The 23556-nt window shown below is 42.2% G+C and overlaps 2 protein-coding genes across 4 annotated transcripts in view; both read right to left on the reverse strand.

The window, feature by feature from the left end:
- Positions 1 to 23556, reverse strand: part of LOC124416376 (alpha-catulin) — a 37580-nt gene that overhangs the window by 12937 nt on the left and 1087 nt on the right. The window lies entirely within an intron of this gene.
- LOC124416375 (myosin-IIIb-like) overlaps positions 1003 to 23556 on the reverse strand; it is a 45569-nt gene continuing 23015 nt past the window's right edge. The window contains exons 15-16 of one of the 2 annotated variants that reach the window (XR_006930763.1): positions 7875 to 7878; positions 1003 to 1015 (exon numbers count right to left, since the gene is read on the reverse strand). The gene's annotated coding sequence lies outside the window, so the exon portion shown is untranslated. Of the gene's footprint in view, positions 1016 to 7874; positions 7879 to 13046; positions 13058 to 23556 lie in introns of those variants that run through there. The other variant, XR_006930764.1, reaches the window with a different exon arrangement.

The raw sequence follows: 23556 nt of genomic DNA on the forward strand, positions 1-23556 counted from the left end.
ACGCCAAGTCTCTGGGGTAAAAGCGTAAACCTTGCGCTGCCTTAAATTATTATACCAACCCGACATGTGATAGCCCTCTATATAAGGGTTATCTATGCGACGTACAAACAGCAAGCGTTAACGTGTCAAGGCCTTGCAGATCAAGCCGGTGAAGTACCCGAATCGTCTTTCTTAGATATTGTTCTGGATGCTAAAGTTATTTAATAAAAAATTTCCAGAGAAACAATATTGGAATAAAAAGATCACTGATGTTAAGTTAAAAATTTATGCTTGCAGAAATTCATATTTCAGTTCAGTGCCATATTGATAATTATGAATGATGGTATCAATATACTCAATTCCATTTTTTCAGCACAAAAAGTCAACGGTTGTTCGTCAGTCCCGAGAGAAACATTAATTCGAACGTATTACAGCTGTATCTAGTTCTTCAACGATTTTTCAACGTCGAGTCATAGTGCTGGTAGCAGCTTCCCAGTAATTAGCTTTGCGTCTTGGCAATTACTCCAATCCTTAGTGCAGAACAAACGTGGAACCATATTTGATAATACGAGTCTGTTGAATTTTTATCTTCAGCTAAATAGCATCTGGCGATATCTCCTGTGAGAGTCAACGCTTTGCTTTAGTAGACGGCGAGTGACAGACAGGCAATTCTGTAGGGCTAAACAAGGTGAGTTGGGGTGGCGAGTGAAAAGGCCGACAATGCAAAAGCACCGCATCTCGCGTGGATGCGGCGTGTCTAAGACCGGGTAGCCACAGGGGTGGTTGCACGTTTCCGCACAGGGGCTGAGGAGACAAAACGACGACGAGCTGCAGCATCGCCACGATATTTCGCTTCGCTCCGCAGGATTTACTGCAACGCAAAGCACCGCTATACGGCGAACTATTTTGCTCGAGTTAAGTGTGACTTCGGCTGGAAAAAAGGCGATTTTTCTTCGGTACAAGTTTTTCCTTATCGTATTTTCATCCTATTTTATAGATTATTTTTGATTATCGACCAGATTGTCCCACAAATCGGCTCTTCGTTATTCAAAAATATATTCCCTAATTCTTACAGATTTTTATCTCAACTCTAACCCGTGTTCTAAGAAAAGTGGATTTCACAATTCACCCCTTTCAGGGAGACAATCTACTGATTTAGATGAAATTTGGTTTAGAAAGGTTTTTTGGATCACTGATATTACGAATCTGAACTCAAAATTTGAAAATTTAAATTGACTGATGCAATATGGTGGACCAAAACCCCGGTAGTCACTTGATTGCCATGTTGGATCGACCGTTTTGAATTTTGTAATTTCGAGTTCAGATTCGCAATCGACGACCTTGAAAACCCCCGAGTACCTAGATTTATCGAAATCAAATGGCTTTTTGGATTTTGCTCCACGATATTGGATCCACTGCTTCGAATTTTCAAATTTTGAGTTCACATTCGTAATCAGCGACCCAAGAAACCAAGTTTCATCTAAATTCGTTCGGTGGATTTGATGTGCCTCCGGAAGGGTAGAATACCATTAGGTCGCGCGAGCTTGAGCTTGGCAAGGTTATAAAAGTGCACTCATCGCATCGCATAAGCGACCTTTTGACCTCTGCCATTCGCCCTCAGCTTCTACGGCCACTTTCTCCTTCTTCTTCACAAGCCTTTTCTCTATTTCTCCAACTTTTTCCTCACTTTTTTCCACTCTTTGTCTCCATACGACGATCCTCGTGCGACGCGGTGAGAGAAATGAAGACGCTTCAAATTCAACTTCACGCGTAGCGTCCTTCGAGCTTCGTTCACATGCCAATACAGGCAGCCGCATCAATTCGTTTATCGTTAACCACGGTTCAATTAGCCCACCATTTTCGATCAGCAGGGGGCAAGGGGTCAATAAATTCAAGTTCCGAAACTAAGCGATGCCCCCGGAGCCAAACTGCCCGATCCTGCAGGGCGGAACTTCCCCGAGAACCAAACTCAGAAGTTCTCCCCTCGATCCCGGGCCGCTGCTTTCAAATAATTTCACCGAATTTTCACCGCGCTATTGGTCCGGGTATTAATACCTGTCACGGAATTCTCCTCGCTAAATATAAAGCAGCCGGCAGATAGTTCGGTGAAATATTGCGAGCGCTGAAGGAGGATCATCAGCGCAGTTCGTATTCTCCCCGTTTCTTCCGGGGGTGGAAATTTCGTACGTAAGTCGTGAAATACCCTCGGGAATTTATCTCGGCCTCAACTTTCTTGGTTAAGGAATTATTTTATTATGAATTTATTATATATAACACCTGGATGTGACCGCCGTCATTATTGCTTTGACATTGCAGTTTTTGGCGACACTTCATTGACCCAATAAAAATACATTTTTCATTGAAAATGTATTTCTTTTCTTACTATACAGTTTCACACAGAAGCTGGACTTTATTTTCCTCCGCTTTAATAATTTCTAAGCGGTTAGAACGACGGGTGATTAAGACGTATAACAAATAATGCTAATGGGAAACGAAATCTCGACTTGCATCAGCATGATAATGTAGAACATAATGAGCTGGGCGAATACAATCTGTATAGTAACGTGCAAACGTGGTTGGAATGGTATGATATACGGTATGAACCCCGTTCGTTCCGACGCATGCACGATCGAGTTGCAGTAGTTGTAGGATAATTACCTAGTTGGTATATATATACATAGAGTAGGTCTAACTTAACACGTCGAGTAGGCGCGTAGGTGACACGAGTACATTAATATCGTTGAACTTATACTAATTATATAAGCGCGTCAAGCTCCTTAATCCTTAATTCCATATCAGTAAAAAAGCTTATACTGCGAATGTCGTTTTATTTGTGTTTTTTAATAGTCCCGAGGAGGTTTACTGAACAGTGATTTAATAATTAGCAATAATTTTCATTTCACGAAATATAATCACGTGAAAAGAATTGTCCGTTTAATCTACAGTGCGTGGAATTTTGAATCACGGAAAAACAGCGAAGGTAATTCACATACCTACACGTATTGGCTAATGGTTTGCAAATCGATACCATGCATCGCGCCACAGTATAATTGCATACATCGATGATTACCGCTCGATTTGGTACAACACGACAGTCCTTGAAATTTCTGCATCAGCGTTTTGCAATCAACTGCAAATTACAATGTGGTTAAAAATAACGATGAGGATAGTATCGACGATACGATGTATTTATATACAGTCCGTGCTGACGAATCTCTGCAAATCATTTAGTTTCTAGATATCATTTTGTCAAAAATTTATCGAATTAGTCCGATGGGAAAAGATGCCGAGCAAAAAAAAAAAAAAAAAAAAAAAAATTGGAAAGTTCAAACCGGAAGAGATTCCTGGGATGTCAGCACCGTGTAAGCGGAAAATCCTCGGCGTTTCCGGTCGCCTCGTGCTTTCATTTCGGCTTCGCATTCGCGATCAGCGAGACGCGTACCCCATGTTTCCAGGATTCCTGAGGCGCATCGCAAGCTCCTCATGGCAGCCACGTATCCATTATATTCCGTAACACAAGCCGCGATGTGACCCAATTCTGCCGATCAACTCGCGCGAGAAAAATTACCAAGCTAATGATTCCGGGAGTGCCGGAGAATAATTTTTGCTGCTCGTATTAGCTAGTTTGATGTGAAAGCTTGCAAGCGCCGGGCAAAAAACGAACTTACTTCTCACAAGAATTTCCACCACGGAGAACTTGATTGACAAGGTTACGAATTTAACTTTCCGGTAAAGTTTCATACTTTCCTTATATACATGTAATATACAACGTATATCGATAAGCCGGGATCCGGATTATCGGGGTTTTACGAAGCTGTTATGTAAACAAATACACCCAGAGGCTCCACCCGGTGACCCGCGTCAATATACCGACATGCATTCGCCCCCCTTAACGTGCAAGCACCTACACACCTGGGGGATGAAGACACGTCGCATGTGTGCCCTGAGAAGCCGGGATAATAGCGGGTGTAGCGCGATGTAGTCGCCGCTGCAGTGCGGGGTTAGCGTAATCCAGTTAATAATGATTGGATTTTGGTACACGTACCTACGTGATATGCCTTATACAAGCCTACGTGGGGTGGAAATATGCAAAGACTCCCCCCCCCCCTCCGTCGGGGTTCTTAAATATCGGTGAATCGCCTCTTCCGGAGTCCGCCAAATTCTGACTTGGACTTTTTGTCCCTACAAATTTTCGTAACTGATTGAAAAGTTAAATTTTTTGCTTCGATTCGAATTTTGTAACGTGAAATAGTGAGTGAAAGTCTTTTTGAATAGGGAGGAAGAGTATAATTTGATTACTGTTCTTGTCGTGTTCACTAGAATTGACTTTCCATTTTCACTGAATCGGTGATTTGAAACTCCGAACCTTAGGATCACTGTAAATTTTACATCCTTGTGTTTCCGATTGTTTTTTCAATGACATTTTATCAATCCTTTGTACATCTTGAGTGAATGTATACTAGGGTGTTTCAGAGAAAAATAATTTGCTATTTTCCACCATGGCACAGCCTAAAAAATTTGATGAGATTAAGAGAAAAGTTCAGTTGATTTTTAGTTTTTTAACATTATTTTAAGCTTATGAAGAATCGTAAAAATTGCTTTTTATTTTATTGCTTACATCAATCATAATATCAATTTACGTCACTAAGAAGGCCCACATTTGTAACATTAAGTCTCCAGTTGATGTTTGATAAGTTTACTGACGACCTTTTCATTTCAATACAATCTCATAAAATATTTATAATTCAATATGAACTTTTGATTCAGGAGAATAAGATTTCCGGCCGACACATTGTTGTCATATGGATCGTGATCTTTGAGTTGAATATAAATGTCAAGAAAGATATAATATTTAAAATGCTACGACGTGTTTCTTCACAGTTTAAAAAAAAGTGTGAAAGAAAGTGAAAAATCAAATGAGCGCCATCTTCCACATAACTTAGAACGCTCATCTCTTAACAGAATCTTTCTTTTGAACCTAAGAAACTTTTTAAAGGGTGCCACATCGGAGAATTGCAAATTATTTTTTTCTGAAACACCGTATACACGTACACACTAATACAGGGATGCGCTATAGCAGAAATTTCTGCCTTTTCCTCAAATTTTTGTCGGTTGTCTTAAAACTTCTCCCAGTTTACAGACTGACCGGAGACGACAAATTAAACTCTACCGAATGTACTGGCAAGCTTTCCGGTCGATTAACGTAGAACGGTTTTAGAACTAGAAAATTCACGGACAGATTTTCCGTACTCAGTGTGCAATAACGTCCGAGTATGAGTTGCAAAATTCGTGTAATTTTGGCCAATGTTCGTGCAGAGAATTATTCACAACGCCGAGTTGCGTAACACTTTGAACTTTCCATCGAGAAGAGAAATGAAATTTTCTTGATATATTATAGCAGGGGGTGTGACATGTGCCTCTACGCACATGTGTAAGTGGCAGCCATTACGGGAAACGTCTGAGCGGTGGAAAGGAAAAGTTTTAAAAGTAAGGCCAGCGCCGAGCGGGTCGCCTGAAAGCCCGAATAGCTTTTGCAGAAGGTAAGAAATATCGTGACCGGAATGCGGAATAATCTTTCGCCCGTCCGTCTCGCGGCGGTGAATCAGAATTCGACCGAGCGAATGGTAGTGGGCTTATACCCGGATGTGTGTGAAACGTGCTTATGGAATCTAAATTCCCCAGCGACGACGTGCGGGTGATAATACAATATGGCGTGTAAGAACGCAGAGACGAAGCTGCGACGCTTTGACGACGCGTAGCTTATTCACGTGTCTGAGCATGATTCGAATTCTCGAAAATCCGCAGCTGTGTTCGGGCGGATATTACAGCGCTTTCGAAAACAAGTCGACCGGAAACACCGAGAAGAACAATTGTGTCGCGGGTGGCGTCCCGGCGTCGTCGCGTCGGAGGTCGTCTCATGGCCTTGAAACGATTCCCGGGACTCGGATTTTGGCAGAGCTTTCGAAAGGAGGGCAGGCAGGCAGGCGACAGAAAAACGAAGAAACAGTCTACGAGATACGGAAATCACAGACGAAGCGTAGCTGAAAGTCGACAGCTAATCCTCGGTCCATTCTCGCGAAATCGATGATCACCAATTTTCCTTTTATTCCGGGCAGTGGACGAGACGGGAAATGCGTGAGGAATCGAATCAACGACGACAGGACGAAAAATAGGCATCCAGAGTCTTTTACACGCGTTGCGATTCAGCTGCTCTCTCGTTTCATAACGCTAACGAGTGACAAATCTTCCTCGCGTCACAATAGGAGCGGAGTATTTTCAGAGGGTGAATATTTGCAGCGGGTGCCCGATGGAACCGCCGCCCCTTGCCGCCCCTTGCCGCCCCTGGAAGGTCGGAGCAGGAAGGAAACGGGCTCGCCTTAGTGGTGGAGGAGGGCGCAGCCCTGCCTGGGAATTCCGAGCTTAAAGCTCGGGCGCCGAGGACTCGAGCTCGTTTTGTTATAACCTTTGCCGATGACTGATGGTATTCGTATAATACGTGCAGCAGCTCGCTGATCGGGCAAGATAGCCACGTTTTGACCTTTGAACTACCTTTCAGCGGACGCTCGAGGGTGAGTCTCTTTGTGTAACCGGGCCGTTGGCTACATCCTGTATTTTCGATGCTATACATACGTGTTTCAAAGCGTGACTTTAATCACTCGCGATCGCTTCTCAGCACAGACTTGCGGATGAAGAATTTTTACTTTGCAAACTCGACGCGTGGCTCCTTGATTTCGACAATTCCGAGCTCCTTCGTTTTCAGGGTCGAGGAATCAATCCTTGAGATAAGACCGCGAAACGTCTTCATAAAGCCCCGTCGGTTCGGACTGTTACCTTCGGTCTCGTGCCAGGTGAATTCGAATTATTCTGGCCTTAACTCGTCCACGACGGAGCGATGCTAATCTGCCCTTTGTGCGAGGTCTTAGCTTAAAATGGGGGGGGGGGGGGGGGGGGGGGGGTTACAGTTTAGACGGTGTAAGATGACACCTATTTTAAGGATTTTTTTTTAAAGATAATTGAAAACACTTGGAGCAATTTTGAGTTTCAGGACTTTATTATTTACAGTTTCAAGAACATGTCAGAATTTTTTCATTGGATTTAATAAAAAAAATTACTCGGTCATTTTTTATCCGATCGACTTTAAATTGAATACATAATCGTACATATAGATATATCTATATATAATATTTGAAAAAAAAAAATTCTTTTCAACATTTAGGCTGCGAGTTCGGATCCAAAAAGGTCTTTTTAACTCAAAAAAATCTTTCTATCTATTATAAGTTGAACAGTGATATCAGGAAATAGATTTCAATGAAAAAATTCTAAATTGTTTTTGGAAATACAAATAATAAAGCCCTGAAACTCAAACTGCTCTAAGTATCTTCATTTTCTTAAAAAAAAAAAAACATAAAAAAACTCCCAAAAATAGATATGAACTTAGAGCGACCAAGCTTCGCCCCCCTATTAAGCATTGAGCCAGTCTTACGTTAGACTTGTCCGCCCGTAAGCCCCGGCACGGAAATGGCGAAACGTAAACGTAGATTGTTAAACCGCGAAGGTCAACCATCGCGGAGTGCAGGCATGAGGAGGCGCGGAATTCACCCCGAGATGCCGTTTCGTAACCATCCAAGTTCGCCGTCGATTCGCCGTTCGAGGTTCTTGAATCTGGGCAGAGAATTTGCGATACGAGAATTTCCCTTTATGAAGAAAATATTCACTGCTATATACAGTCACTGTAATTGTTTTTCCTTCATCCAAACGTCGACGACAATTTATTTGTATAAAGTGCTGACGCCAAAGTTGGACGTTCTAACCAACGTTGTGATCGAAGTTGTCAAGATTAACAGTATTAATGAATTCCTACCCAATTATCTGATCCTGAGTCAGAAGCTCTTCACGCAACTGCGGAATTCACTGCCTAACCAGAAATTAATCAACGCTGGCACCGTGTCATGCTAAAGTGACTAATTAGCGTTTCTATTTCGCGATAAAGCAGCGTTTGTGTGTTACTGACAGTGAACGGAACCTAGACTTGAAGATGCTTGTTCAACTTTACGACATCGGAATCATACATTTTATGGCGAGTTTTCTTTTGCTCGAAATGGCACTGAAGATACGAAGCAAAATATAATGGCCAGTAAATCTTGGCTCTCACGTCCAGCGTCGAGTATTTTCTCGCGAAGCTTACTTTCCTCTGTCTGGAAAGCGGTTGTTCAAGTTTAGAGACGGGGCTGAACGGAGTTCGGTGCAACTTTTCAGCGTATACTTCAGATCGAAAATATATATACTGTCAAAGGCTGTACGGTAATGTGTCCATTAATACACCGAGGAGAAAAAGTGAGGAACAGTTACTCTTTGCACCCCTTTTCGTCAGGTTGTTCAAGATAAAGTAGTTCTCGTGTCCCCAGTCAGCACCCTAGTGAAGAGAAATAAAAAAAAAAAAAAAAGAAAAGTTGGGAAAGTGGTGCAAAGAACTATCGATTATTATAACACAGTATATAAAAACACGTACATTCCAATCGTAGGTTTCAGAGTATAATAATTTTCGAATTTCGAGATAATTCCAAGCGGTCAGACATTGTCGAGATGTTATTAGTCCATTATTTCACTCATGCCTGGTAAAAGGTAATTGATCCTTGACACGGCCATGCAAGAAAATGATTGGCTACCTCTGCGATCTATTATCGGAGTTAGATCGCGTGTCTCGCGCTAATTTGGGTAAGTCTCGCACCCACGAGGCGTGTGTACACAGTAAACATAGAGTGTAATAAAAAGAATGGACTGCAAACGGGCTCAACGAAGCACTCTTCCGGTAGCCGTCGAGCGTATTCACAGTTTCCGGATCAAATCTCTTTTATCTTGACATTTCGTCATCGTTAATGATTTTGCCGGACGTTTTTCAAACCACCTTCAGACCCTGACTCTGCGACGATGAGTGACCGACTACATTAGTCGTCTGTGTTCCACCCTGCGAGTGACAATCTAAGCTTATTAGTCAAATGGCGAAAAGTAGGCTAACAAGGGCAATCGGTCCCAGGTGTCAGATATTATAATACGCAGATTCATTCTGACGACGAAGGTGAGCGGAAAGGCACTGATTCGATCGATCCGAGAGACCCGAGGGAAAAGCTCCGAGGACTCGAGGGGGCGAGGCTACTTCCAGGAAAATGAAGACAATTAAAACGGGAAACTCGGGACTTTTACGGAACTCAATCACCGTCGGGTAACCAAACCCTCGACCCCTAATACCCAATCGGAATGTTTTGTAACTGTAATCCTCCAGAACCATTCTGAGAAGTCTTGTCGGACATTCCAAAGCTTCCCCGCACTTTTCTCGAGAATACTCGAAAGCTTCGTTTCCAGTGCGAAACAGGTGGCAGTGAAGTATGATTCGATTGCGCTATATTCGCTTGGCTTCCAACGACCAAATCTAGGCGTGATGTGCCAATAATATTGCGTAAATAGTGTGGAAATGAATGAAAGTCCGATCGATTCGCCGGAGGCAGCAGCCTTACGCTGTAGTAAAACCCGAAAACTTTTCTCGTTATGACGATTATTCGATCGCTATTTCGACGCTGAGCTTCGGGAGAACCAATATCGAATCGGCCTCGCTACTGCAAGCTCAACGCAGAAAAGTGCGTATCGACCACACGATGGCCAGACGAACGCATCGATGCGTTAGAAATAAGAAAAGGATCCGTAAGAATCGCTGTCGCACATTTAATAGAGAAGTAAAGCTAGCTCGGTGGGTACAAAGGAAATTTGTCTGAGACTAGACTAGACTGAATCGCCGCGTAGGAAACGATCGTACTTAGACGATTTTATCCAGGAGCTTTTCCCTGGCGAGCTTATGATAAATTGCAGGAAATTTGAGCATTCCGAGATGAGAGGTGGAGGATAAGTTGAGCGAAAAGGACGAGTTTTGAGAAAACGGCATCAGTGACTTACTATTGCGGATCGTGAGAAATTTTTACGTTCTTGGGAGGGCAATCAAGCCAAAGTGGGATACGCGCTGGATCTTAAAAATTCGCGAACGTTACCGAATTTTACGGGCTTGCCAAAGTGGAAAGATCAAGCGTGGGTTGCAGGTGGATGAAGACCTCCACGGATGTTTCTTTTTTGATGGATCCAAATACGCGTCGCGGTTTCTTTCCTTCTTCTTAAATACGCATCGTTTGACAAGTCTGAGGATATTTACGTTTGATTAAAGTAACAGAGGCGTCTTTTAGCAAAATAAAATCACTCGATTATACAAGACACAAGCCATTGAGTAAAATGGTGACGATTTGCGGAGTAATTCCGATCGTCTCGATACGGTTTCGTACACATTTTTCTGCACAGCGTTGTTTGTACGCCAGTAACTACAGCCAGCCATACTACTTTGACATCTACTCTACGCTACGAACTGCGACAATTATTAAATTTGACGTGAATGTGACGTTGTAGCGTGTTACTATTATTATACAGGCGTTGTACAGGCATTTTGGTGTGGTGTGAGTTTCGCGTTTTAAGATAGAAAAACTTGATTCAGCCTCGTGTATAGATCTGTTATATTTATGCAGGGTGGTAAGAAGAACATGAATGTACTGCGGCGTGTATCTAAAGAGCATCTACATCCATACAAACAGCGATGAGTTAATGTATGTACGTATGTGTGTATGTATGTAAATAATAATTTGCTCGATGGAACCGTGTGGTGGTGGGTGGAATGTGAGAGACTGCAAAAGGCTGGCTCGTGTCGAGATGGATAATTGTCTAGATTTCATTGAAAAATGAAAACGTACCTGTCGTTCAGCAGCCATGCCTCCCTCGTACATGTTTCGAGCGATTCGAGGGTAGGTAGTGCAGCGCGCGCGCCTTCTGAACGACTTACTAACGAACCGCGTTGTTGTTCACGATATCGCCCTTCGTACAACGATTTACATTCACCTTATCACCGTTAACGGTATTTATTGTTTTACTGTGTCTGTATACTGTATATATTTATACACGGTATATAACGTATATATTGTATATAATATGTCTGTATCTACGCAGGCATGTGTGTGGCTTTGTATGCATGTGTTATATATATATATATATATGTGTATGTGTGTGTGTGTATAATATATATTTATTGTACAGGTAATCTTCTTGTTTTTTACGTCTCTCTGTCACTTTCTTTATCTCTCTCTTTCATATAAATTTCTCTGTAACAACAACATACGGTATAATACACCTCGTACGAGCTATTTATGCCTCAGATTCGATAAAATATATACTCTAAACGGTCAACATTGTACATCTGTTTCATTATAATATTGTAGTAGCGGTTGGTGATTCGGTGTCGAATTAACAAGTGTGCAGCAGCAGGCTAGTAGGTACGGATCGTCCTCGAAGGTTATCCTCCTTCTCTCTTTCTCTCTCTCTCTCTCTCTCTCTTTCTCTATGGTACAGTCTCGGTATCTCGACCTTACTTCGTCGACGTCATCGTCATCATCATAAACATCATCCGCATCATCGTCGTCGTCGGATTGTTATGCGTGTATCACTTTTCTCGCGACTTAAATTATCATCATCATCATCATCATAATCATCATCATCATCATCATCATCATCATCGTGGCTGGAGCTTTAATAACGAACGAAGCGAAAGTGTAATATCAACGATTGCGAACCCCGTTCGTGTTCGGCGAAATATCTCGCGAGAGAGAGAGAGAGAGGATCAGGCCAAGAGGTATATTCGGTATACGAGATAAGGAATAGAGCGGATAAAGAAGCGGCGGATGTCGCAACGAAGAGCGTGAGATGGTCTCGAGTGCCGGTCAGCTTTTCTCCTTTCTCACTGTTTCAACGCCTGCATCCCAGTCGTCGTCACTCCTCGTTATTACGAATAGCGGGTCCGGCCAAACAGGCTGATTAATTCGTCGGTTCAACTTGGCTAGCCGAGCTTTGTCTTTCTATATTCGAACAGAGCGACCAAGCGACGTTTGACACGCGCGAAATTTGGGCAGCGATTCTGAACCCCACCGGAAAGAGAGACGGTGGGTGATTTCAATGACGAAGAAGTCGAGGAGGAGGAAAGAGTGAGAGTAAGAATGACGAGGAGGAAGAAGAAGAAGGATAAAGAGGAGGAGGAGGAGGAGGAAGAAGAGAACAAGAAGATGAAGATGAAGATGACGAGTGACGCCGAAGTAGTGCGTGGATGATCAGTGGCGTGGAACTGACTGTGAGCGAGTGAGGTAGTCGTGTGTCAGAATGTCGGAGTGTCTTGTGTATGTTTGTGGCAGAATGACAGAGTGTGTGAGTTTAGTTGAGATAGGTACCGGGCGTGTTGCGTGCCTGAGGAAGACTGAGCAGGCTTTCTGCACGGATCGGCGTTCCCGCTACTCTGGGGGTGAAAACGGCGTGGGGGCGAAGAGAGAGAGAGAGAGAGAGGGCGAGGGGGGGGGGGGGGGAGGGATCGAGAAGGAGGGAGGACTCTGCGCGCAGAACCCCCGGACAACAATCAATACGCGTCAGGACCGTATTCTCCGAACCCAGCCGCTGGCGCCATATTGGAATTTCTGTTTCACCGCCACCGATTCAAAATTGCACCCCTGAATTCGTCTTACTACATTTTATCCCAAGTTTATCTCCGCAATAAACGTCGAGACCCCGCCCTCGAGATATATTTCAAGCTTTATGCATTCCAAGGGTGGAGGGAAATAAGGGAAATATGCACTTTCTTTTAACTCGAGACGTTAGCCCTTCGCTCAATGACAGCGCGACCCTCCGCACGGGGCTTTCTTTGTCAGCTGGTCCACTTTTTCCCGGATCTTCTCGAGCGGTTTTTCACCCTTTCCAAGATCTTAATACCATGAAGAGAAAACCATCTCATATTTCCCTCTGCTATGCCTTAGATCTTATTTTACTTCGCAACTGAGGTTAGACCCGAATTTTATTCACAATTTCATCTATTGTGTTACTAAGTTTTTTAGACCAAAAATTGAGATGCCGGAATAATCGAGTTGAACACGTGATTTGGCCGCATGACTCCTCTACGACTGATTCTATTTGTAATACCGCGTGTCGCCGAGGCTAACGAATTTATTTCGGGCAACTAGTTTTCAATTGATTCGATTAAACGGTCGATAGGTGCAGCGACCGAAATACGTCGAGTTCCAACTGCGTTGCGAAATTTTCGCATTCGAATTTCGCAACTGAATTTCATCGCGGTTGAACGAAGTTTTAATTCAAGCTAATTTATTTGGGATACTGTAACACAGTTAAGCTGCGTTCAGCTTTACTTCAAAGACCTGAAAATTAGTCGGTTCCATATTGGACCGAAAAATTTTGTCGCTGAAGCAGAATGTAAAAAACGGATTAATCGTATGAACGAAATTAAACCGGAAATAAATCTGCATTCAACGACGCGTTCAGAAATATTAAATCATGCAAGCGAGTTATTTTTCAGTAATAATTATTTTTCCAATTTCTTACGCGTTCATGGAAAGTAACAACTATTTCTTACGAAAGTGTTGCTAAATTCGAGAGGGTGAAAAAAAAGGTCTTTCGATTGCTCATAAATCCACCGGAATCTGATTACAGAGGGTTCTGTTCTATTGAAAAAAAAACCGATACCCAACGTCTATTTCCTTGGAGGGCAGGAGGGCGCCGCAGGGCTCTGAAAACCGACGTGATACCCATCGCCTCGTCACTGGGTGGATACGTAGAACAACCAGGTCAGAAATCAGACCGAGGCGGTTTCTTTTTTCACTGTTCGGTTGTTTGTTTAATGAAAAGTAGCGAGTTGGAATGATGCGAAACGCCACTTTTGAAACCCTGTTTGTCCAAGCAGCTTTGTATTCGTCGTGAAAACGACTCTGTGTTGTTAAAGTCGAATCGCAATTGTGAGAATAGTTGATTCGAATAAACTTCGTAATAATCGTATCAGTCCGATCAACTTAAGAAATTTCTATCCGAACAAAAAAAGTCAATTTTCCGCATCACCACTTTGATCAGCGAACCTGGCAAAGTGCGTCCTTTCAGTTTTTATCAAACTTGGCAGGATACCCTGGAGGGGGTGGTAAAAACATTCAACACGTACTTTTTCACACCGTTCGAATATTGAATTCGAGGAATGTAATCCGACTTTTTTTTCCGTTTTAATATGTGTCTTTTTCCAAAAGCTGATCACATTAAGAAACTTAAGTAATAAAAATGCTCTCCCACTCCATTCGTCAAATTGGAAATAAGCAAGACGATATATGTGAGGTTTGTTCGACTTGTTGCAGAGGGTGCTTCGTCAACCGTACGACAAATCTTTCTCGACCACCATCTCGCCGAGTTTGATTGAAATAAAATATCCGAGAATCGTTTTTCTCAAAAGCTTAAATACAACCGGATCTGGTATTTCGGCTTATATTCCGCTCGAACGAATCCTCCGGCCAAAGGAGTCGTCGCCGAGTGAGTGAGCTGGTGATATACTCGAGAGTTTATCGCAAGTCTCGGGGTACACAATGCTTGAAAGATTAAACAGCCTTGGAATTAGCTTTGCGTTACGGTTAAACTGAAGTGTGAAATCCCCTCGAGGCTCGCTCGCATCGAAGCCGGGACAAAGTTAACGTTATTACTCCGGCACTTTTCCCTCTCTGCATACTATCGTCTCTGAATTTTTTTTTCACATTCATCAGCGAGGCGACGTCGGCAATCTTTCCGATGCTCAAAAGCTATTCATCCATGGTTGGTGGGGTGGGAACCGTTGGATATGAGGAAAAGTGCCGATTCATCCCTTTCTCGACTATAACCTATGCGTAAACGTCCGAGAATCTGTGCGATATCTTGTAACACCTACGCGAATTTGAAAGGAATTCGATCTATATTATCCTCTCAATTCTCGTGATATTCAATAAAAATGTTACAGACTAAGAGTAAAAAAAAAGTCGCAAACAGCTGCGAAAGTTTGCAGCCAGGCAGAGGTTCTCACCGGAAATCGACTCGAAGGACGAAATAAATCCCGTGGAGAAACCCGAGTCTCGATATTCTCGTTACGGACCTGCCGAGATGATCTTGGAGAGGAAGCCGGCATCGTTATTGGGAGGAAGAAGAAAAGAGGGAAGCAGAGGGGTGAAAGAAAAGAAAAAGGGTGATGAAGAGGCGCGAGTGTCGCGTAAAATCGCGAAGGAAGGGCGTCCCGGAGTCCTTAGGATGGCCGGGAATTTGCAGCATCCGCTCTTCAGCTGAGTCTTTTCCGCCGTCAATGAAACCGGCGTCTCTTTACGCCGGAGAAAGAACCGAGTCACTGGGGGCTGTTTAAAAGAGTAACCTAACGATGAGATTTCTCACGGGTTTCGTACCTCGAGGCGGTTTCGTCGCCTAGAAAGTCTCGTTTTCTCGGGTCCGAGCTGCTCGGCTCCAGGATCGATACAGATTTCGACTGGATTATTTTTCGCCCTCCAAGGGTAAGAGAGAGAGAGAGAAAGAGAGAGAGAGAGTGTCAAGACTCAAAGCCTGGTCCCTCTTAAATCGCGCATTTAGCAAATACTGGCAAATGCGAGCAACTGCGTGTAAATGCGAAGGAACGTAATTCGAAGTGTCAGGGGTGAAACAGAGGGTGGCATTTGCGAAATGTTGGGAGAAAATCGATCGGGATCGAAAGCGATGCCGAAAAGTATGATATCTGGTAATAAAACATTTGCGATGGGAGACGAAGAATGCGATTCGTTAATTAGACAGTAGCGAAATGGCAAAATAGCATGGATTTCAAAGTGGCAAGAAAAGTGCTGATCTATGCAGCACGGATTATAGTCGGAGCGGAAATTAGCTGAGAGATGGTTAATTAGACAATTTTCTCGTCCTCGTTTCCAGCGAGCTGATACACGAGCTCCGCAATACCATTGCGGTTGTGGTTTAGTTCCATGATCACAGCTGCACCGTGATATTTCAGATTCAAAACTATCCTGCAAGCTCTCGCGGACTTAATCTCGTAATGCCTTGTTAAGCTTTGCGCCGGTAGTCCGAACAAAGTTTAATAACTAACTAATAATTCAGCTTATAAAATTACCTCGTAGTTCACCCTGAATCTGCAGGAGCGACAAAGGCCAGCAGAAGACCGTGGCTCTTCTCGTTTCCCATCTCCTTTGCCTCTTTTTTTTCCTTTATCGATCGTGAAAATTTATTCCTACGTAAATTCCAAGTGTGTTAAAAAATAAGATACGTGCGCGTGAGAATATAACGCTGATTAACAATATTTTGTAACAAGGAAGGTGCTTAATAATTTTGAAATAGGTACCCTTCTAAGCTAGTTAGAAAAGAATATCTATTTTTATTCGATCAGATTGAATTTTTGTCGTACAGCTACTACAAGTAACATTGAATGTTTATCGTTTTGACTTTCTTTTTTTGATTCGGAGTGTTTTGTTACTTATAATAAATACCGGTTAGTTAATTAGAACAAATGACAAAACACCATCAATCGAAAAAGGTTAATCAAAACGATAAACATTTGACAAAAGTTAGATCCGATCGAATGGAAGTAAATATGGTTTTATAACGAGGGTAGATACGTATTTAAAAAAGTACAAAAATCATATTACGATAAATCTATTCGTATCTAAAATATTCTAATATCAATTCTATTATACTAAACCTTGTTCCTAACACAAGCAGTTACGCAGTTTTCACGTTGAAAACAAAAAGTGAATTTTTCTTAGCCAGTGTAATAACTTAAAACGCAGTTGCGTATTATTAATAATCCTTTTCATATCCGTCTTATTCTTCGCCCATTATTTTTATAGCGATCATTCCAATATTATTATCATCCTCGGCAGCCTTTTCACTCTATGTTTTACGACGTAGGTAATTATATGCACAAGAAAGTTGATACTGTCCACGATCCAAAGACGCAGCAGGGCGTTTGGGTGACCGAATTAATTAGCCTTGTACCGTTCTTGAGAAACTTATCTATCTTCTTTTGCATCCATACAACTTTGACCATTTGTCCCCATTCGCGTCGACTCTATACTCTATACACTCGTTTTATCCGAGGTCAATCATTGTCGTTTTCGCAAAGTAGAAATACAAAGACGACTCCTCAGATTCAAAGATACGCAATGAATAGGCTATGCGGCTGGATCTTCCGATCACCCCTTGACCCGCTTCCCTCCTATTATCTCTTAATGAGATAGTATTATGATTATTTTTTTTGTAAGATCAGGAACTCGATTGTCTTTAGAAAAAAATCTGAATAACAAAAGTGTGAAACTTGGAATTGAACGCTCAGACTTCAGATCGTTATCAGTGTTCTCGATCACGGTTTGTCAAATCTTTTGTCACACAATTATTCATGTAATTGCGCAAACTCATTAAATTGTCCGAAGCAGAGTTGCCGCGAATGTCCTTCCAGACAGCCGTTATTGTAATTCACTTATTGTTCGCGGGATGGAATAAATTTATTTTCTAAAAAATTCTCATCTCTGGAAATGAAGGAGATAAAATTATTGCGTAATCCCATGTGTTCTACGATTCTATTCTGCATCCCGAGACTCGCAGATCCGTGCGCAATAATTTAATAACGATAAAACGGATTTCTTTCGTGTAAGAAAATTCTTTCCGAGATCCTCGCATGAAAAATCCGACAGTTAAGATACTGCAGAGTGTTTTTTAAAAAAGCCACACTGTCAGTAGACACGAATCAACGAGATTGCAAATGATAGGGCAACGATATGTACGCGAATTCCTGTTCTTCAATCGATTCCATCAGAAAATATCATGGCACAAATTACACAGTTCTTACAAAAATCAAAGAAAACGAAATCAAGGAATCCTTTACTCGAGGAAATTTAAAACTGCCTCAAATTTTCCACATAGATTGATGACTTATCAATTTTATCCTCTATCATTCCAATCAAACATGGAATTATTTTCTCAAGATAAATTTGATCACTGAAGTAGAATAGAAAAAATTGAGCCATTCTTATATAAAAAAAAAAAAAAAAAAAAATTAGAGCTGAGTATTTATTCACGTACGATGTCCTTGCAAGTATTACGTAAAATGGAATATTCCTGAAGAAAACGTCACTTACGGAATACGACGTAAGTCCTTGGACATTGAAATCTATTCAGACCGAACGCGGGTGAGATGAAGGAGTTCACAGTTGGCTTCGCGTCCCATTGTCCTCATATTAATGATAACGGAGACGCGAACCGCATCCTTGCTGTCTTGTGTCTCTCGCGGTATGTGTCATAGCGTAATGTGCATGTTGTGCTGTTGGAATAGCTTCTGTCTGACGCTAAACTCCGGTGATATTGTAGGTCGGGTACCATTTGGATCGATGCCGAACGATGTGTTCCACATTATTTTTATTTATTGCCATTGGGGGGGGTCAATGCGAGTTTCCTCTTCGAGATATCCGATCATCGCGATAGATTTCAGTTCGCATGAAGCGATGGAACGGAATTGGATTATCATTTATCTCCAGTGTTTATAAATTTGTAAATATTCAAATTCCAGCATCGTTTCTAACACGTGCCTCGACCCTTATTATCGCTTTCACATTTGAATAATGTGTTTCCTGCCATCACTTAAGCCGTGCGTATACGGTGCATTATGCATAACTCCGCGTCTGGCGATAAAACTCAAGGCACTCAAAAGCTGAGAGCCCGGTATCAAAAATTTTACGATTCCCTTCTTCGAACGCCTTATTCTATCAATCGTACACGAAATTTTCTTATTTTCGACGTCGATCTAACGCTATCTGATTTAGAATTTACGAAGTAACCTTAAAACTTTTTTATATAGTAGTCCACACCGGCCAAGTTTGCCAAGTCAATTTCAACATCACCATTTTTCTGAATTATTAATTTTTCAACCAAGTATTTTTCATTTTTAAATCACACTTATGAGATGTTCATAAAATGAAAGATGTTTCGGGATCGATCAGTTTCCCGGTAATCTAAGACCTGACCTCAGCAGCATTTGGGGTGTACGTACGATCGGTTCCTGGTGTATTGGATGGAACGAAAGGCTCAGGATACTCGGGGAGGGTTCAACCAATCTCTGAGGGATTTCCGATCCTTCCTATATCCGCCACCTATTCCAGTCTTTGAGACTGTTATTTACGTCACGACGTGCTCCTAAATTACTGAAGACGACCTACAGTTTCCTCCGTAAAAATCCACGCACGGATTACCTCAGCGCACACATGCGTATACTCGTATGTTCCCACTTTACTTACTTGTCATTCAAGTACAGGAAGAATGGAGAAGAGTGACAAATGCAGGGAAACGGTAGAAGGAAAATTAAAAAAACTCAATACCGTTCTGATATATTCACGAATCTTACGTCTTCTGCGTTTTCCATGCTTATAATCTTGAAGATAGCAATAAAATGGAATTTCCCTTCACCATTAAATAATTCAGATTTTATGAAATGATACTTGATGTATTTAGGTACGTCCAGTCGTTATTCATCGACTATCTTTTCCGGGAATCATGTTGCGAAGATAATCGCTTTTTAAATTATCGATTTTCCAGGGAACTGTGGACGTTTTTTTAACCCCTGCTGACACCGTGGGGGTGAAAACGACCCCATGCCTTGTCTTCATTAATTTAAAGTACCTAAATCTAAGAAAATCGGGTCATATAACTTATATCGTTTCAAAAAAGTAACCTTTCAAAGAACTTGCAAAAAAATTATCAAGCAAAAATATTCAATAGTTTTATTTTCATAACGATTTTTGTCACTCAGGTACAAACGACCGAAACAGTGTGTCAACTGTGTGATTCTACAAAAGTGCGTCAAACAAGAGTTAAATTAATATTTGTAACGCTTGTGGACTCTGTTAATTGAAGACAAGACGAACAAAAAAATATTTCTACCTCTATTTTCCTCTCTCGCCCCGATATAAAGTTGTATATACATGATGTATATTATACATTGATTGAAATCTGCAGAAAGTTACCTTTTTTCCATATTGTACCGACGGAGCACGAAAGTTTTTTTTTTTTTTAATTAGTTGTTTTCACCAACTGCAAGTTCTTGAATACGAAGAGAACAAAAATCTGCTGTATAATTTGGTCTAGGATTGTTCTGAAAATTAGTCGTACGAGGTAATTCGGTATATTGAATACGCGTGCAGCATCCCCTTCATCCTGAGCAGCCCCCAATTTGCACTCCGACGCGGAGCGGAGGCGCAGGTTGGCATTGAACGGCAGCGTCCGCGACGGCTTCAACTTGACCGACAAACGGCAGGTGCGAGTCGCCCTAAGCGGGGAGGGAAATTTAAGAGGGGTGCGTATCGACCTACGTCGGATCTAGGATCTCTGGATGGGGATGAGGATGGGAATGGGGGCTATTGATTCATTCACAGAGAAGCAAAAGTGCAAGACAGGCTAGAAACCGGACACGCGGAATCAACTGCGGCGGGGTTGCGTTGAAATTTGAAAACCAGGTCGCCGTCGTGCCATGTGGGGTTGCGGAGAGGAGTAAGGGAGACAAAAACGCCAGGGGTGAAAAATAGAAAACGGAAACGAAGGTTCCCTCGTAAAGTGCACCCCGGGTTGTTTGTTCTTGTCAACCTCACTCGAGCGGAGGAATTTACCGAGGGTTGAATATTTCAGGAATTCTCTCCACCCGGATACAAGCCCGCGGCTCGGAGTACGCGGTTCCTTTTTTGAATTTTTCAATTTTTTCTACCTTTTTCCGGACGAAAAGGAGGTAGTTAATCATCTTCGCAGAAATAATGCGCTCAAAATTCTTTCGCTTTCGATGATCTGAAAGTTGCCAAAATCGGATCCGATTATTTCATTGAAGCCAGTCGAGGGGTTGATAAGTTTTGGAAAAGTGCCTTAAAAATCGAACTCTAACTGTACTAAGTCATAATTGAAAAAACAAACGCATATACTTTAATTTACGATCAGGGTTTACAAATTCCAAGTTCAAGATTCAATGTGAACTTGAACATTTTCTACGCGACTTCCAAGTCACATTTCTTCCGTACGCGATCTGATTGAATTTCACTGCAAGACGTGATGAGGACCTTGCGAGGTTTCTCATGGATTTCAAAAGGTCTCTCAAGACTGTGAAAAGTTCAGAGACTTCCTTTTGACATTCCCATATAGTATTCAATGACGCAGAATTTATACGTATATACCAATACGCAAGAAAAATTTAATCGAAACCACGGACCTATTCCACGTGTGAATTTATATTCAATACGGAAGGCGTTCGAACGGATTTCACGATACTCGATAGTACGTCGGACTTTCACAATATTTCACGCTCCAAAAAGAAGGTAAGAACTAATCGTCATTCCTGTGGCAGAGTCGAAGATAAATCCTGATGAAAATTTTCCGCATACAGAATAATTCTACGTATTGTGTCACAACGTCTGACCTAATAAGAACGACCAAATTGATCGATTACTTTTCCTCGCACTCGGTTTTTGTTTTTTTACTCTCATAAAGTATCAATTATTATCATTGTCTTACTTACTGAGTACATACTTGATATAATAAACGAAAGATAAATGAACATTCACACCTGAAATAGAAAAATATTTTCAACGAACCTATAAATTATCAAAAAACTTGAGACTACGTACTGAAATTCACGAAATTTTTGTTTCATATGCACCATTAAAAAAAAAAAAAACGAAAAAATGGATAAATCGATTAATCTTTACTTAATCGATGCATCGATTATTTCTGGCTTAGTGGCCAGACCTAACGCCCCTGCAGAGGTCAATTCCAGAATTCCCGTACCTTCAAACTCTCTCCTACAGTATGCTGCGGACAGATATCGCCACTTCGGAAAGACTAATCCTACGCAGGAGCAACTCGGGCAATATCCAGGATTCACGGTCACCGCCAAAATGCACATTGTGGCCAACAAGCACGCTGCAAGCAAGCGCACGCCTCAAGCCATGCTTATGTCAACGTACGCGGGTAGTAACTACACACGACCACGACGCCGATAAAAAGGGGTTGGAGTGCGCGGCGGGTGGCGTCGTTCGGGCGGCGGGGGGTCTGGAATAGGGGGTGGGGGGGACTCGACTAGACGGAGCTCTAACAAGTGGGTGCAGTTCGTAACGATCGGCCCCGTGCCATGCACCAACAACCGAGGCTCGCCTTCCCTGCACCCACCTCCACCTCCACCCCCACCCCCGGAGGCGACGTATCTTCGAGGCGGAAGTTGGGCTGTCCGGATGGACTCGAGTCGCAAAAAAAAAAAAAAAAAGGTTTTAGCTTCCATCTCACGGCCGTGTTGCGGACACTCACTCAGCTATCGCCCAATTTCGCACACATTCGACAGAGTCGATGCAAACCTACTCTCGATGTAATGTAGGTGACTCGGAAGCCGGACTCGATGCCGTAGGATTATAATGGAAATAGGGAATATGACACAGCGAGTGAGAATCGAAGCGAAAGAAGACGCGACGTGAAAAAAAATTCAACGATCACGAATGACTGCGAAATTGACACTTTGCAAAAACAGAGGTTTTTTTCCGAGTTATGGAACGTTTTGCTATGTCATTTTTTCAGTTCGATTTTTCAAAGGTTCGGAGGCTCCTGTATTTAAGGTATACGAAGAACGCAATTTTACTCGAGGAAAATTCACGCAGCTCAAGTTCACGTGTGCGGCTATGAAGTGTGAAAAAAGATGAAACGACAGAACTGATTGATATTAGTCACAGACCAAACGAATGCCAATCCGTGGTAGGACGGGAGCCAATTCAGCGACCACTTTAATGTTCGTTATCCTCGTTCTCGCTTGTTTACTCCAACTTTAACTTTTGTATTTGCACTTCCCGTTACTTTGGTGATTCGATTGATCAAGTATGAATTAAGTGTCGTTACACAAGCTCGGAGTTGTTATGGTTTGTGTGTTTGAAAACCTATATAAGTTTACGAGGAGAAGAAAAAAACAAATAATAACAATTATAATAATCGCAATATGCATAGAGAGATACTTTAAAATGTCCATGGAACAGTTACGTGATTACGGAGTACAGAAATGTTAGCAATTTTATTATGTAACGTAATGGAAAAATTCGTGCAGAGTGAAGCAGGCTGAAAAGTTTCTTACTTCAGAGAAAGGAAGGGTGGTTTATCTACGCACGGCTGTTAACGAATATTGATTATAAACACAGGTGGACGCTCGTAAGCGAAGTATGGAAAATTTACAACTAAGTAGGGTGAAATTAACGATCGCGGGTTGCAGGCGACTAGTTGCAACAGTGCATTGATTAGTTGTTGGGAAAACAAGTAGGAGGATTGTTTTCCACGGCAAGCCAGGTTACGTAACGTTGTGGGAAAATCGGTCATGAAGTTTGCTTCTCACTTTAAAGAGGAAGAAAAAGTGTCGCCTACGATACGGTTTTCAACGATCAGTCAAAGCTGTCGTCGTCACGAGAGACTGAAGCATGACTGTAGAGGTTGTCAGTCGGTGAAGGCGGCGGCTCGTCACGCAAAACGTCAGATTTAGAATATGTTATGCCAGTATACTTAGCAATATGTGCAGTTGCCCGGCACGCGGTGAGGGATTAAAGAACGTGTCGTAACGTCTGGTACTTTGCAGCTGGCTGCAATTGAATACGTATCACTGGATGCAGACGAATA

The sequence above is a fragment of the Diprion similis genome, chromosome 2 (genome assembly GCF_021155765.1).
Source record: "Diprion similis isolate iyDipSimi1 chromosome 2, iyDipSimi1.1, whole genome shotgun sequence".
In the NCBI taxonomy this organism is placed as follows: domain Eukaryota; kingdom Metazoa; phylum Arthropoda; class Insecta; order Hymenoptera; family Diprionidae; genus Diprion; species Diprion similis.